We start from the raw sequence: 16,237 nt of genomic DNA, 5'->3' as shown, positions 1-16,237 counted from the left end.
ATGGAAACAAAAATTTTCCGAGAAGAAGGATGGTAACATTATAGCCTTTTTGGGTAGTTGAGTATCCCAAAAAAATACACTGAAGACCCCTCGGATCTAATTTCCCATGCACATAATGATTCCAAACAAAAGCAACATAGCCAAAAACTTTAGGTGGAACAGGGAAAGTGACACTACCAAGAAGATTTTCAATGGGGCTCTTATTATTAATAACACAAGACAACATCCTATTAATAAGAAAGGCCGCCATGGTGATAGCATCACCCCAAAAATGAACAGGGACATTCATAGCAAACATTAAAGACCGAGCAACTTCTAGGAGATGACGGTTTTTTCTCTCTGCTACTCCATTTTGAGGTGGAGTATCTACACAGGAAGTCTGGTGAACAATCCCATGGGCAAAAAAATATGACTGAAATGCCCCAACCGAATATTCAGTGCCATTATCAGACCTTAGAATTCTGATTTTAGCATCAAACTGTGTTGAAACCATGCTATGAAAATGCTGAAAAATAGAAAAAACATCACTCTTCTGGTGCATTAAATAAACCCAAGTTTTTCGACTAAAACAATCAATAAAAATCACAAACCAACGAAAACTAGAAGAAGAAACCACACGGGCAGGGCCCCACACATCAAAATTAATTAAACTGAAAGGAATGAAACTACGATTATCCAACACTGGGTATGTAGATCTGGTTTGCTTTGCAAAAATGCAAGCATCACAATGAAAATTGTTCAAATTACAATCTTCAGAAAAACTAGGAAATAAGTTAGTAAGAGTTCTTAGCGGTGGGTGTCCTAATCTACGATGCCACGTGTGTAAATCAGCAAGTGCTTTAGATCTAGATCCTGGGAGAGAAGCCACGGTAGATAATGCAGTAGGAGGCTGCTCTAACAGGTACAGGCCACCTTCCATCTTACCACATGCAATCGTACGGCCCGTTTCCAAGTCTTGAAGGACACAGTGAGAAGGAAAGAAAGTAACTTTACAATTGAGCTCATGTGTAATGCTACTAATGGATAACAGGTTAGTAAAAAAATGTGGGACATGAAGAATAGAAGATAAAGAAAGGGAAGGTAAACAATTTATAACTCCCTTGCCAGATATAGGAGAAAAAGATCCATTAGCAACCCGAACTTTATGATTACCAGCTAATGTATAATACTGGGGAAAATGTTTTGGAGAACTTGTCATGTGGTCGGTAGCACCAGAGTCAATAATCCAAGAAGTGGATTTGACAGAGGAGCTCTGACCACAAAACAGAATACCTGTAGAAGGACTGGCAGAGGAAGGTGTTGTAGTGGCAGAGGCAACACAAGCATGGGCTGAAGGTGCTGAAGTAGTAGATTCCAGCCTTGACATCAAACTCCGCAAGTGGGTCATCTCATCTGTAGAGAGAGGTATACTAGAAGAATCATCCTCAGAGATGGACTAATGGGCAGCACTTCCTCTAGATTTTGGCTGACCATGCCCCCGAGACTCAGGTGGACAACCATGAAGCTTCCAACAATGATCCTTGGTGTGACGCTCTTTCCCACAGTAGTCACACTTAACAGGAGGTCGCCTAGATGGCACAGCAGAACCACGATTCTGAATAGTAGGAGAAGCCGCAAAGGAAGTCAAAGCCCCTTTAGAGGGAGCTGTATAAAGGGTAGCACACTTCACAGTAGGAGGGTGTACCATAGCCTCACATCGGCATTCTTCAGAAGCAATAATAGCATATGCCTGGGCAAGGGTTGGAAAGGGATCCCTATTCAAGACATGTGCATGAATGGGATGATACTCCATGTTCAGTCCAGCTAAAAAATCATACACCCGAAGCTTTTCTTCCCATTGGCGGTTAATAATAGTGTCAGCTTGACATGTAGCAGTAAACTTCCCATAGAAATCCAAGGTTTGCCAGATACCTCTCATGGCATTGTAGTACTGGCTAAGAGAAAGATCCTTTTATTCCATCTTATGTATCTTTCGACGGAGTTCGTAGCACTGGGCAGCATTACCAACCTTAGAATAAGTTTCTTTGGCAACACTCCAGACATCGGCAGCAGTCTCCAACAACAGATAACTCTGAGAAATCGTAGGATCATTAGAACTGAGTAGAAAAGACATCACCAGGCACTCATCGAGATCCCATTTATCCTGGGCCTTCCCTACAACAATTGGATGAACAGTGGTACCCATTAGATAGCCGTTCAAACCATGGGAACCAATGGCAAGCAAAACAGACCTCGACCACATGAGGTAATTATTGCCATCCAGTTTAACAAAGTTATTCTGGAAACTAGGGAAATCCATCTCACGATGCACAGAGGTCCCCCTTGTCCAGATTCCAGAAGAGATGTCAGAATTTTCGTCATTAGACATGGCCGCAGGGAAGAAGAAAAAATATCATAATGCTTCATTCACAAAAGAAGCACATAAAAATTTTCCAAGAGTAATGGGAGATTTTACTACATAGTAGAAGAGGAAAAGGGCCCTCGGTGGGATACACTCACCACCAAGGGAGGCGAAAGAAGGGAGGCAGGGAAAAAAAAGGAACCCTACTGCTGTGGTTGTGGAGGCGGAAAAAAGAAAGGTGGGTACTCCAGAGTATCAGTCTTAGTCTGAAGATGATGAGGAATCTAACATTGTAGGTGTAGAAGATGAGCTTCCAAACTGTGACATGACCCTGTGAAATGCTGCAATATCCTCCCTAGTGAGTAAGCTAGAATCAGCCTGTATGTTAGGTGGGTCTCTGGAGTATCAGTCTCAGTCATCAAAGAATGTGCTCTAGCTCCCCTCTATGGCCACCACGCACACTGGTAGATCCACCATGTATACCAGGAAGATGGCCATGAAGAACCCAACACCTCTCTCTAGTGTGCCCAGGTCTCCCACAATGGTTGCATCTGGGCCTATCTCTATCATCTCCACAGGGTGGCCCTTGGCATTTGCCACCACCATGCCAATCTCTCTGGAAGCTAGAAGAAAGAGAAGATGGATCAAGGGAGGAAGTAGGTTCTATGGCCACCCTCTGAGTCTCCTCACTCTGCAAATAATTGCACACCTCATCTAGGGATGGAAGAGGAGATATGCCCAAGATTTGTATACGGATTGGCCCATACTCCGGGTTCAAGCCACCAAGAAGAATAAGAACATGCTCCTTCTCAAGAGTTCAGCAAACCTTAACTTCATCTTCTAGGTGAGATAGTTGAAGATCCCTATAATAACCATACTCTTCCCAGAGTCCTATCATAGTATTATAGAATTCAGAAATAGTTTTATTCCCTTGCTTCATTGTAAGGATCTTTTGGAGAAGCTGATACACCTTAGCCGAATCACCAACACGGTCAAAAGTCTTGGAAATACTATCCCAGATATCCTTGCCAGTTTCCTTCCTTAAAAATCGTCTCCCAATCTTAGGCTTCATAGAGAAGATCAGCCAAGTAATAACCGTAGAATTTTCAGTTTCCCATTTTAGATATGTTGGGTCGGTTGGATTTGGGGCTTTAATGGTGCCATTAACATACTCGAGCTTCCCCCTAATTGGAGGGAAAGCTTCACAGAATGTGCCAGTCCAAGTAGTTGGTATTGTCCAACTTCACAATGGAAATCTGGGTATTCAGGTTGTCAAATACCATCTGAGTAGAAGAAGTAGCACTCGAGAGAACCTCTGTAGTGTCAATGCTTCCAGACATGATGAAGAAATATACTCACAAAGTAGAGTTAACAACCAAAGTTAAATGGGGAGTCACTGCTCAACCCAAAAAGCCTTTCAAACACTGGTAATTACAGTCCAGCAAGCAAGACAGGCAAATAATTCAACAAAATCCACCTCCACCATATAATCAAAGTATAATGACATCATACAACAACATGAGAAGCTCAAACAACACAACTCACCAAAACCAAGCAGCGGGAAATATCACAGTCCATCTTTACAAGCAAAACAGACTGAAATAGAGGCTGGCGGTACCATATAATTTAAGAGAAAGAAAAGTTGTGGAGCAACAACTCTTAGGAACATGGAACGAGACCATGAGGGTACCCTAGGGCGATCCAAGTGGGCTAAACTCCAGCTCCAATACTAGCCAGATGAAGAAGAGAAAGAAATTACCAATCAAGGGGTTACTTGATTTGAGCTCCAAACCCTATTTCTTCAAATAAAATCCTCTTTTGGTGTCTTCATGGTCTTCATTTATGCTCCTTGCGAGATATCTTCAAGCATTTCACATAATAATCCCTTCCTTGGAACCCCGTTGTAACCTAGGGTTCCAAAGAGAGGAAAGAAAAAGAACAAGAAGGTAACTCGACTCTCAATCCAACAAAGTGCGCTCTGATACCAAGTTGGAAGTTAAGGAATTCAAGGAAACAAGGATAAAGATGAATGTAGAAGAAGAAGATGGTGCAATGTTGTGTGTTGGAGTATTGTCTCCACCACACTTAAATTACTTCACCAATAATATGAAAAGAATTTACTTACACCTCCCTAGGGAGGTAAAAGGTAAAAAAGACAAATTACAATATAAGGCAACTAAACAACAAACTAGTTCCTAAAGTACCCTTATTACATAAACTCTAACACTTCCCTGGAGATTACCATGGACGACTGTGCAGGAGAGGTCAAAGAGGAAGAGTTTGAAGTAGTTGTGGAAGATAAGGCCAAGAGTGAGGACGAAGTCAAGAAAACTTGTCAAGATCCAATATGCTGTTATTGAAGAGATAGAATTTGTGTTTACCGCCTCATTTCTTCGACAAGGAAACTCCCTGGGTTGAAGACTTTATTCCTAACATCCCCGAGCTGCAAGATTTCTATTATGGTTTGAAGATGGAGTTGGTACCTTGGCTTTGATAAACTCGAGGTCGAGTTTCTTCAAACCGGGGATAATTGATACAGATAAATCACTTAAATGGGTTTATTTTATTGGAAATAAGCTTTGGGTTGAGTAATGTACGTGTTAGGCCTTTGATCCAATGGGTTTTCTTTGTAACGGGCCACTTTAATGGGCTCATAACATGGGTAGAGGTTAGGCATACGGGATTAGTTAATTAAGTGTCTTTATTTGTTTATTTTAATGGTTATTAAATGTTTTAGTTAGACGGGATTAGGATTCTATTCAGTCCTGTCCTGTTTTGATTCAAATTCTTTCATTATTTTAGTTTCTTAGTTACTTTATGTTACCTAATTAATTTAGGATTAAGTTAGGCCTTTCCTTTTTAGTATTTGAGTCTATTTTTGGGTCTTCGATATAAGTTTGTAAGCGGCTACAGCCTTGTACACGAATTTGATTAATGAAATTTTGGCATGAGCCTATTCTTTACTTTGTGAGATTCAAATTTGCAGTGAGATGCGGGGTTACGTGGTGGGATACCATTAATGGCTAGTGGGATTCCAATCGAGGCTAGGTGGGATGCTTAATCATATCTTCTTCTTCATTCCTCCTTCTACATCAATATTCAAGTACTCCATTGTTTTCTACAACTCCATATCCTGTCTAACGAGTTCAATACAAGTGTTTTTTTATTTTTTTTTCCCGTTAATATCAACATTGGCTACATTACTCCAAATTAGACATGCACAATACAGAAGGTTCCCTCCCTATCTATCCAATGGTGGTAACCTTGAATGTGGCTCAAATCAGGAGCCAAGCCAAGATTATCTACATGCATATATATGCAAGGTTATGGTAAGATATAATCACAAAACCATATAAATGAGTCTTAAAATAGAAATAATAACAAAATGAAAATTGTCTTCTACAAAATAATGAATAGACAAATAAACAGTGTTCCTCAAAACAGGAGTGACTTACAATTTGTAGCAAAGGAGCTGATTCTTGCCCTTTCGCAAGCTGCCGAGCTTGTGCATGTTTCCATAGTTTTTGCTTACTTGGATGAATCTTCTGAACAGCAACATGGCAGGCTTCTCTAATAGGCATCTGAGAGAGAGAGAGAGAGAGAGAGAAAGAGTCATCTTCTCAATACCATAATTTGTTTTGTGTATATGCTTCATTTATCTCTTGTTTTACAATGGAAAGAGATTCAAAAAGGAAGAATTAAATTCAGGGTGTGTGGCTCAGGGGCTGATAAGTTGGAGATAGGAGGCCCCCCGGGGAGTGGTGGGGGGGAGGACATAGATTAAACACTCAACGAGGTATAACTGTATAAGAGATGTCAGTGAATGATAAACCAACACTTAATTGTGTGAGACGCCACAATTTGTTAAGGAGGACTAAATTGGCTTAAAAGAATAGGCTTCTCAGATAAGAAACACTTCAGCTGCTGATGATCAGTGAAACAAGGAGTATTAAACCATCTACATATTGAAATGTCTCGGTTAACATGATATTTACACTCCCACTGATGATTGGTGAAACAATGAGAATTTAAAACCTCTTTGCAGAGTGGACCACAATACAGAGGTTTAGAAAATTCTTAGAATTGTGCAGATAATGGGAACTAAATATGAAAATTCTTCTTGAGGTAGTGAAATTTAAACAGACAAGCTAAAATATTAGATAATAAATACTGGAGGGAAATGATATGATAAAATCAAACTTAAACCGAGTCACACTGTAATAAGATGTTTACTGGTTTGGCCCCCTTCTATCTGTATCTAGAATTTCTGCTAATTCAGAAGAGGCCATTGACAAGTATGCATTGTACAATCATCACAATTGATTTTATTTATGCATAAAAAAAAAAAAAAAAAATTTTTGCTACACATGGAACCCAATAAAAGAAGCTCATTGTTTATGAAAAGTAAAAAATACAAGAAAAGAATAGAAAGGGGACACTGATTGAAGTTTCAAGACAGAAACAAACAAGGCAGCCAAAATCCATTTTCCATGGAACTGAGGGGAAAAAAACATCTGCATTTTGGAAAAGACAACACATCTGGAGAAGGTTTCCTTGATAGACACAAACTACAGAAGCAATGAAAGAGAGAGAGAGAGAGAGGTTGACCTGTAATACAAGGCTTCCTGAGTAATCTGCAATACCTCCCACTACATCCAACCTCCCAGGTGCTCTTGCTACAAATATTTCGTCCTGCGAGACAGAATATTCATACAACTAAAACCATAATTTCAAATTGAAATAGAAACTTAAAAAACAAACACGAACACACTATAAATTCCATTTTCATAACCAAAAGTGTGTTTCACAATGAAACTCATCCGGCTAGCACTTTCAATACATCAATTCGATGTGGAACCTCAGAGATTAGCAGACGTGATCCATTTAAGGTGGAACCAGCTAATGGATTCAATCTAACACCATATTAGATTTCAGAATCCCACCCACAAGCTGAATCATAGGGCTCAGACCAGCAGGGAAGTCAACAACTATAACCTTCTATCTAGGGTTCATATGAACCCCAAACTCCTACCAAGTATAGTTAACTACTAGAACTTCAAACTCTCAAAGTAGAAGATCCAATGACTAGATTCAAAGTTATCGACAGGAGAATGAATAATAGCAACTAGTTCCAGATTTAGAAACATTGCTGTAACTTCACATCAACACAGCAGATCATCATCAAACCATCAATACATTCTCTACTCATTAGATGGAAAATAATTCAATAAACTCATCTTAATCCAATGGCCAGAATGCATAAACCAGAAACCTGATAAAATTAGTAACTTATGCGCCAAATAGAAACTAATAGTATTCTTCAACCGCAGGCTAGATCAATCCACCACTTCAGTTGTAGCAAGGTTAGGACTATCTATTAAAGACTTCAAACCTCACCATAAAGCTGTTGGTAAGATGTTGGAGTATCAATACCCTACTGCCACTGGCCATTAATGACAGAAATAGCAACTGTAGGCTTGTATCAATCAACATATGTGTAATGGCAGCATGTATATGGAACCAACAGTCATCAAAGAGTAACAGAACAGCAGTATTCAACTTGAGAGGAAACTTATATGCATACAGGGGGTTTCGAAACCAGAAAAGAGAAGAAATATAGGACCTAGGCTTCCCACTGTAGACCTTAGCAAGCAACACACAGAGTAGTCTTGCATCTCACAAGGAACAACGACAGCCATAGGGTTTTTTGTCAAAATCGTTGGTAGTGGGTATGATCCCCTACTCTTTATTTTTATCTTCATGAAAATAATCAAAATAAGAAACCCCCACGTATGGTAGGGAGAATCCCCAACAGTTTAGTCTTCTTCAAAATAGAAACTATTCTAGAACCTTAACAAAATAGAAACTAACTACTTAGTCCCATATAGGACTCAAATCCCTCATATTTAGGCTTATAGAATTGACTCATTACAATAGAAAACCCAAAAACACTTACTTCATGGCCCATATAACCCATTGGACATTAAAACAAAACATATTGGTCAATTCTTGCATCACCAACAAAATTGTTTTTCTAATGATTAAGACATGAATGAGACAGTTCTGAAGACTATTTGAGGGCATTTCATGGTTTTTAATTTAGAGGCCAGAAGAGGTCTAGTCATGTGCAAGTTCTGGTTCAGCTTTACTCTTTAATCCTTTTTGCTAAAACAAAACACATCTTTTAAAGTCATAAAGTTAGTATTAAAGTGGAAACATTGAAAATGTTGGTACAAAAAGTTGGTACTTTTCCTTGTGCCCCTAACCCCACCTTTTTGGCGAGGATATTTATTCTATTATAGATTGGGTCTAGCAATTCCTTTTCCCTGCTAGCTCTAAAGCTATTAGACATTTAAGTTATGAAGATGTATCATTGTTTGGATGTAAGTCCCCCTGATGCAGATTCGAAGTTCACCCACAAATTTTGTCATAGGAAGAAGACCAGGCCTGAATAAGGCCTGCCAGCTCAAGTGTTGCTGGTTGGACCACTTTTTGGTCCACTTTTCGTCTACGGGTTAACTTACTAGTTCTTTCCTAAAACCAGATCTTGGGGTCTTGTTTTAAGTTTTATTTTCTTTAATTATATTGTTTCTAGAAGGCTGGACATGTGTCATAAGTTCCAGCCCTCTTAGTTCTATTTTATAGTCGTGCTGGAGACTTTCTAAATTGGTTGTAAGATCCTTCTTTTTAGAGCTCGAATAGAAGGCTACTAAATTATGTCTGTTGAGATAAGGCTACGTTACCCACTAGGGGTAACCTAGTCCTAGTTGGCTTTCCTTTCTTATTTTAGTTTGATTAGTTTTTAATTGTTTTTTCCCTGTTTTTCTCCCCTATACGATTCCTATTTGGGATTCCTAGTTATAGTGGGAATTCCTAGTAGGAATAGGATTGGGGGGGGGGGGGGATTCCTATCTTTGCTGTAATTTGTTTTTATTATAAATAAGAGGCTGGGATGATTGATCAGATCATCTAAGCATTAATTCCAAGGCTGTTTACATGGTATCAGAGCCTAATCTGATCTAGGAACAGCTACTCTCGATTTCTGGTTCTCTCCTCTCTCTTATTTCTCAGTTTTTTCTTTTTTTCTTCCTCTCCACCACTCTCGGCCTCTTTCTCTCCATCAGGGCAGCAACTATGAGGTGATAGAATGCAAATTTAGTTGCTGCCCTCAATGTCACTTCATTGAAGATCAAAGAACAGAGGTGTGACCTATTTCTGCCGGCAGGTTTTTTCCATCCTTGGAGATCGAACTATTTTTCAACTGGAGTTTGATTTCTGCACTTATGGAGTTTGGTTCCTACTATTATTGGTCTGCACCAGTCCTTGTTTGAAGACTGCAGCATTGGTTTAGATCCAATTCTGCATTTTTTTCTGCATCTTTTTCCTGCAATCAGGGTTTCAGCAATCAGATTTTATTCCTAAATTTGGCAAAATTTTAGGGCTTTTTATTGGCTTATTAGAAAGAGCTAATTTTTGGCAGATATCTTCCCTGCTACTAGAAGGAAACTCGACATCAGTTTCAGCCCATTCTGCAAGCTGAAAATTCTGCAATTTCAAAACCCATTATTCACACTCGAATCAGGTTTTTTCAAGATCTGTTTTTTACTACTGCTTGGCTGAAACATGGGTGACTCAGAGATGACTACTGCTACTTTTGGAGGAGATCAAACAAGGTCTGATTTTCTCCCTTATGTTGCTGCCATCAAGCTTGATGGTACAAACTACTTAATTTGGGCCAGATCATTATCCCTAACAGTGGCTGGAAGGGGACTCACTAGCCATCTTACTGGCACCACCAAACAACCTACTGAAAAAGGGGCTGTTCGTACTAAATGGGCTGCCAATGATGCAATGGTAATGTCCTTTATTCTAAACTCTATGACCACTGACCTCTCTAGTCAGTATCTTCTCCTTGACACTGCTACACAAATATGGACAGCTGTCAATGGCATTTATGGTCGTTCAGGTAGTGGTGCTCAGGTTTATGAAATTAGGAAGACACTCCAAAACACTACTCAGAAGGAGAGGTCTGTCACCAAATACTATGCTACCCTCAAGTGTTTATGGCAACAATTGGATCACTATGCTCGGTTTCAGCCTACTACACCATCGATATTACGCCTACCACACCTATGTAGACCAATTCCGTGTCTATGATTTCCTGGCTGGCCTCAATGATGACTATGACCCTATTCGGGTGCAAGTCCTTGACGGGTTCCTTTCCCTACTCTAGAGGAGACCTTTTCTTATGTTCACAGTGAAGAGACACGTAGGGCTGCCATGATGATTACTCCCAAAGTTGAGAGATCAGCCTTCCAGACTACTGGTTCCACTCCTGTTGCTTCTGCTGACAGTGTTGCTACTTCTACTACTACTACCGAAGAGCCTGTTAAGTGTGAGCATTGTCACAAACCATATCACACTAAGGCTCGGTGTTGGAAATTACATGGGAAGCCAGTTGATTTTGAGGCTAAATGTAGTCGTGCTAAGTCTAAAAACAAAGCCAATCACACTGAAAGTGTAGCTCCAACTCCCACTGCTAACATCGGGTTCTCCCAGGAAGAACTCCAGGCTCTATGTCGTATGCTGAACACATCTGCTGCCTCTACTACGTCTGCTGCCAATTCAGGTTCCTTCTTTGCCCGTACAGGTATTTCCTTTGCTGGTCATTGTGCATCAGTAGCATCCACTCCATGGATCATAGACTCTGGTGCTACTGATCACATAACAGGTTCTTCCAGTCTTTTTAATACATACTCTCCTGCTTCTGGTAAGGATAAATTTAAAATTGCTGATGGGTCCCTCTCCTCCATCTCAGGGAAAGGATCCATTCGTTGTTCTCCTTCTCTTACACTGTCATCTGTGTTGCATATTCCCAAATTTACAACTAACCTTCTTTCCATTAGCAGTATCACTAAATCCCTGAATTGTAAAGTGACTTTTTTTCCCATTCACTGTGTCTTTCAAGAACTGGACTCGGGGAAGACGATTGGATCGGGTAAAGTGCATGGTGGATTGTACCTACTTGCTGGCGATCCTAAACATACTCAGACTTTACCTTCGGCATCTTTCTCCTCTGACTTACATAAATGGCACTCTAGACTAGGCCATCCCCCCCTTAGGTACTTTATCCAATTTATTTCTTGCATTAGTTAAAGACTGTACTAAGGAAGACTTTTTTTGTGAGCCTCGTGTCTTGGCTAAACAGACACGTTCAACTTACCCTATTTCTAATAAAAGATCCTCTTCCTTATTCCATATTGTTCATACTGATGTGTGGGGGCCTAGTAGGAAAGCTTCCCTGACTGGCCATCGGTGGTATGTTACTTTTATTGACTGCTATTCTAGGTTCACTTGGGAATACCTTATGCACACAAAAAGTGAAGTTTTTTTATGTTTTCAGCACTTTCATCAAATGATTAAGACCCAATTTAATGCTACTCTTCAAATTTTAAGGAGTGACAATGGGAAAGAGTATGTGGAAGGTCAGTTCCAAAAATACCTTGCTGCACATGGAATCCTCCATCAGACCAGCTGTGTCGATACTCCAGCCCAAAATGGTGTGGCTGAGAGAAAAAACCGCCACCTCTTGGAGGTAGCTAAGGCTCTTATGTTTGCTCGCAATGTCCCTTCCCTTTATTGGGGGGATGCTGTCCTTACTGCAGCCTATTTAATTAATAGGTTGCCCAGTCGGGTTCTTCTTTCGCAAGCCCCTATTGAGCTATTACTTGGCTCTTTTTCCTTTATAGTCCCACCTAAAGTTTTTGGTTGCGTTTGTTATGCCAGGGATACAAGGTCCCCTGGTAAACTTGACCCACGTAGCCTCCGCTGCATTTTCTTGGGATACTCGGCTACCTAAAAAGGGTACAAATGTTACTACCCTCCATCCCGCAGGACTTTTGTCAGCATGGATGTTGTCTTTCATGAAAATGTTCCATTTTATGTGTCGCCACCTCTTCAGGGGGAGAGTGTTAGTGAAGATGTACTGACTATTAACTCTCCACCTCCACTTCAGTCTGTTTACCATGAGTCTGAACCAGTTCGGCCTGCCCCTGGTACTCCCCCTGAGTCTGGGGGAGAGGTTCCTATACAGGGGGAGACAATTTCTATTCAGGGGGAGCAAGCTACCCTGGTCCAGACTCCTGTCCAGAGGACTATTAGTGAATTTTAGAGGAGGATTGATGCCAGTAATATGAAGGCCTATGCAAGGAAACATAAGCAGGTCCAATCAACTGTTGCTCCAGCATACCATCCAATTGCGAACCCGGATCCGGAACCCGCCTCTCCACCTGGTAATGTTCCCGATTTACCTATTGCTCTTTGCAAAGGTGTCAGATCTTGCACTCAGCATCCGATATCTCATGTTGTTTCTTATGATTCCCTTTCCCCATCCTTTCGTGCCTTTGTTTCCTCTCTTTCTTCTGTTCGTATTCCTAACAATTGGCAGGAAGCTTTATCAGACGGAAAGTGGAAGGCAGCTATGATGGAAGAAATGGAAGCCCTGAAAAAAAATAACACATGGGAGCTTGTGGTTCTTCCACCTGGGAAGAAAACCGTTGGATGCAAATGGGTGCTTGTGGTGAAACAGAAGGTGGATGGCACTGTGGATAGGTATAAGGCACGACTCGTGGCCAAAGGGTTCACTCAGACATACGGCATTGATTACCAGGAAACTTTTGCACCTGTTGCCAAGTTAAATATTGTTCGTGTGTTATTATCTTGTGCAGTCAACCTTGGATGGGATTTGCAGCAGCTAGATGTAAAAAATGTCTTCCTAAATGGAACACTGGATGAGGAGGTGTATATGGACATTCCACCAGGATTCTCTTATGACAGAAAACAAGGAAAAGTATGTAAATTGAAGCGTGCACTTTATGGGCTAGCAGTCACCTCGAGCATGGTTTCGGCGGTTCCACAAGGCCATGATTTCTGTGGGCTATAAGCAGAGTAATGCTGATCACACACTCTTTATAAAGAGGGTTGGTGAAAAACTCACTGTTCTTATAGTCTACGTTGATGATATAGTGGTTACTGACAATGATGGTGATGAGATCAGACGGTTGAAGACCTTCCTTGGACAAGAATTTGAGATTAAGGATCTAGGGAAACTACGATACTTTCTTGGGATTGAAGTAGCCAGATCTTCTAAAGGCATTTTTCTCTCCCAGAGGAAGTATGTCCTAGATTTATTGGTTGAGACCGGGTTGCTTGGCTGTCATCCTTCAGATACTCCTATGGACCCTACTGTTCGACTCAAGGAGAAAGAGGGTGAGCCTGTTGATAAAGACCGGTACCAAAGACTTGTAGGGAAGCTGATTTATCTTTCACACACTCGTCCTGACATTGCTGTCGCCGTGAGTACTGTGAGCCAGTTTATGCATGATCCCTACTCTTTACATATGGAGGCTGTTCTTCGTATCTTACACTATTTGAAGTCAACTCCTGAAAAATGAATTCTTTTGTCTACGCATGGTCATCTACGGATTGAAGCATACACCGATGCTGATTGGGCTGGTTTTGCAAATCGCAAGTCTATTTCTGGGTATTGCTCCTTTGTAGGTGGAAATCTTGTCACGTAGCGTAGTAAGAAGCAAAATGTTGTTGCTCGTTCTAGTGCCAAAGCTGAGTTTCGAGCTATGGCACAGGGGATTTGTGAGTTACTCTGGCTTAAAGGGCTGCTACAAGATCTTGGTGTTCCTATTCGCCTTCCTATGATGTTGTATTGTGACAACAAGGCTGCAATCAGCATCGCACACAACCCAGTACAGCATGATCGTACCAAGGGCATTTCATCTAAGAGAAATTAGAAGAAGGGTTGATTTGCCTCCCCTTTGTGACGTCTACTGATCAACTTGCAGATATCTTCACTAAGGGATTGTCTGGGAAGCTGCTTCATCCCAATCTAGTCAAGTTGGGCATGATCGACATCTTTGCTCCAACTTGAGGGGGAGTGTTGAGATAAGGCTACGTTATCCACTGGGGGTAACCTAGTCCTAGTTGGCTTTCCTTTCTTATTTTAGTTTGATTAGTTTTTAATTGTTTTTTCCCTGTTTTTCTCCCTTATACGATTCCAATTTGGGATTCCTAGTTATAGTGGGAATTCCTAGTAGGAATAGGATTGGGGGGGATTCCTATCTTTGCTGTAATTTGTTTTTATTATAAATAAGAGGCTGGGATGATCGATCAGATCATCTAAGCATTAATTCCAAGGCTGTTTACAATGTCCTATTTCAAGATTATATATAAAGAGCATGGCCTAGACCCCCCCTCTCCAACGACTTACCCTCACATTCAGTCATATACTTGCATTGTTTCTGTGAGATACAGACTACAAAGAGCTCCTGTAAGATGCAAAAGCAGCCTTGGTGGGATGCCAAGTTGGATTGGTGAGATGCTAGTCGAGTTCTAGGTGGAAAGCCTAGTTCATATCTCTATTTTCCCTATTGCTTCTCCTCTAAACTACCAAGTTCAGATTTCATATTTCTCCCGTTCATGCGCATATCAGTTTTCAGTCCTGTCTTGTTCTCCTAAGTTGTAATCTGTTAACTAGCTATTGTGTCACTTTCTTCTCAGTTTTCTTAGCAGATCTTAGTGCTGATACAGTATTCAACTCTGTCCATCAATCTCTATTGTATCACTACAGTCCTTTCTATTTCTATTTCTGCCAGTTTCTAATTGCTGAACTTACATGTTATTATCTGCCCAGTGTAGTTTCCAAATCAGATCCTTGTTTCTATTTGAGTTTGACTAGCTATTTCTTGATTCCTACTTGCTATTTTCTGTTAGTTACTAAATCCGGTTACTATTTTGGTGACTTTCTATTATTGTGATTTCATGATAAGTTAAGATCTGCCCATGGGATTTGAATCAAAGTTCGTTGAGATTTTACCTATCCCAACTAGACTATTCGACTACAATTGGATCCAGATCTGATCAATTTTGACCTGGTTATTTGGTTTTCTCCAGTTCGCCCATTTGTTCCTTACCTGTGGTTCTAGATTATTTCTTTTTTTTCTAATCCCTAATCCTTAGGAGACTTGAGACCATTACCTCCTCCAGCAGCAGATTTCAAGGTATGAAGGAATCAACCCAACCAGCAGTTCCAATGCCCTGATGCTGCATTACTAAGAAAGGTGTAAGCTACATGCTGAAGCTAAATTTAGTATGGTAAGTTTTTGGCAGCTTAAAACCAGAGATCAAAGTGTGATTTTCCTTAATATCATGACTCCATGCACTAGGATCACCCTGTTGCAACTTTTCCCAGTAACACACTTTTCTTACAGGTGCCATATTCTCTTTTTCATTTTGAAAGATTGTATCTTAAAGAAGTTCTCCATTGGCTTCCATTCAATTGGATGTAGATCGCTACACCCTATTATTGCTCATTTGTCCATCTGATTCGCATCAAATAGCCAGTTTCTCGATATCAAGTATCATTTAATATCTGGGCCAAAAAGAAATTTTGGTATGTTGTGGGAAGCTGCTCAAATTATAATGCAAACATACTTTTTAGCGTAAATTGTCACAAAAACACAAACTATCACTACAATTTTAGGAAGACATTGACAGATTATCTTCCTTTGAACTCATAAGGGTATTTTCAGAATGCATAAGAAAGAGAATTCATATAATTTCTACCCACATGAATGGTCATTTTCTACCAAAAATAACTTTGGCAAACGCAAAACATAGAAATGTGGTGACTACTATGTGAAACGAACAAGACCTCCCAGCTAAAGAGTCCAGTTGCAGCAATATGCTCCCTCATTCGACGCTTTCCAGTATTCTTTCCTGGGTCCTGCATGGTACTTAGTTCTGCCAAACTCTTTAAGAAACTCATTGTATCTGATAGGCCATGAAGATCTCCATGAAGAATCTCAAAGTCTTCAGTGCATC

At 40.4% G+C, this 16,237-nt stretch overlaps 1 pseudogene; it reads right to left on the bottom strand.

Moving 5' to 3' along the window:
• The window catches only part of LOC122660250, a 104,373-nt pseudogene that overhangs the window by 47,869 nt on the left and 40,267 nt on the right, over nt 1-16,237 (bottom strand).

The sequence above is a fragment of the Telopea speciosissima genome, chromosome 4, assembly GCF_018873765.1.
Source record: "Telopea speciosissima isolate NSW1024214 ecotype Mountain lineage chromosome 4, Tspe_v1, whole genome shotgun sequence".
NCBI lineage: Eukaryota > Viridiplantae > Streptophyta > Magnoliopsida > Proteales > Proteaceae > Telopea > Telopea speciosissima.
This window is presented reverse-complemented; position numbering and strand designations above follow the sequence as displayed.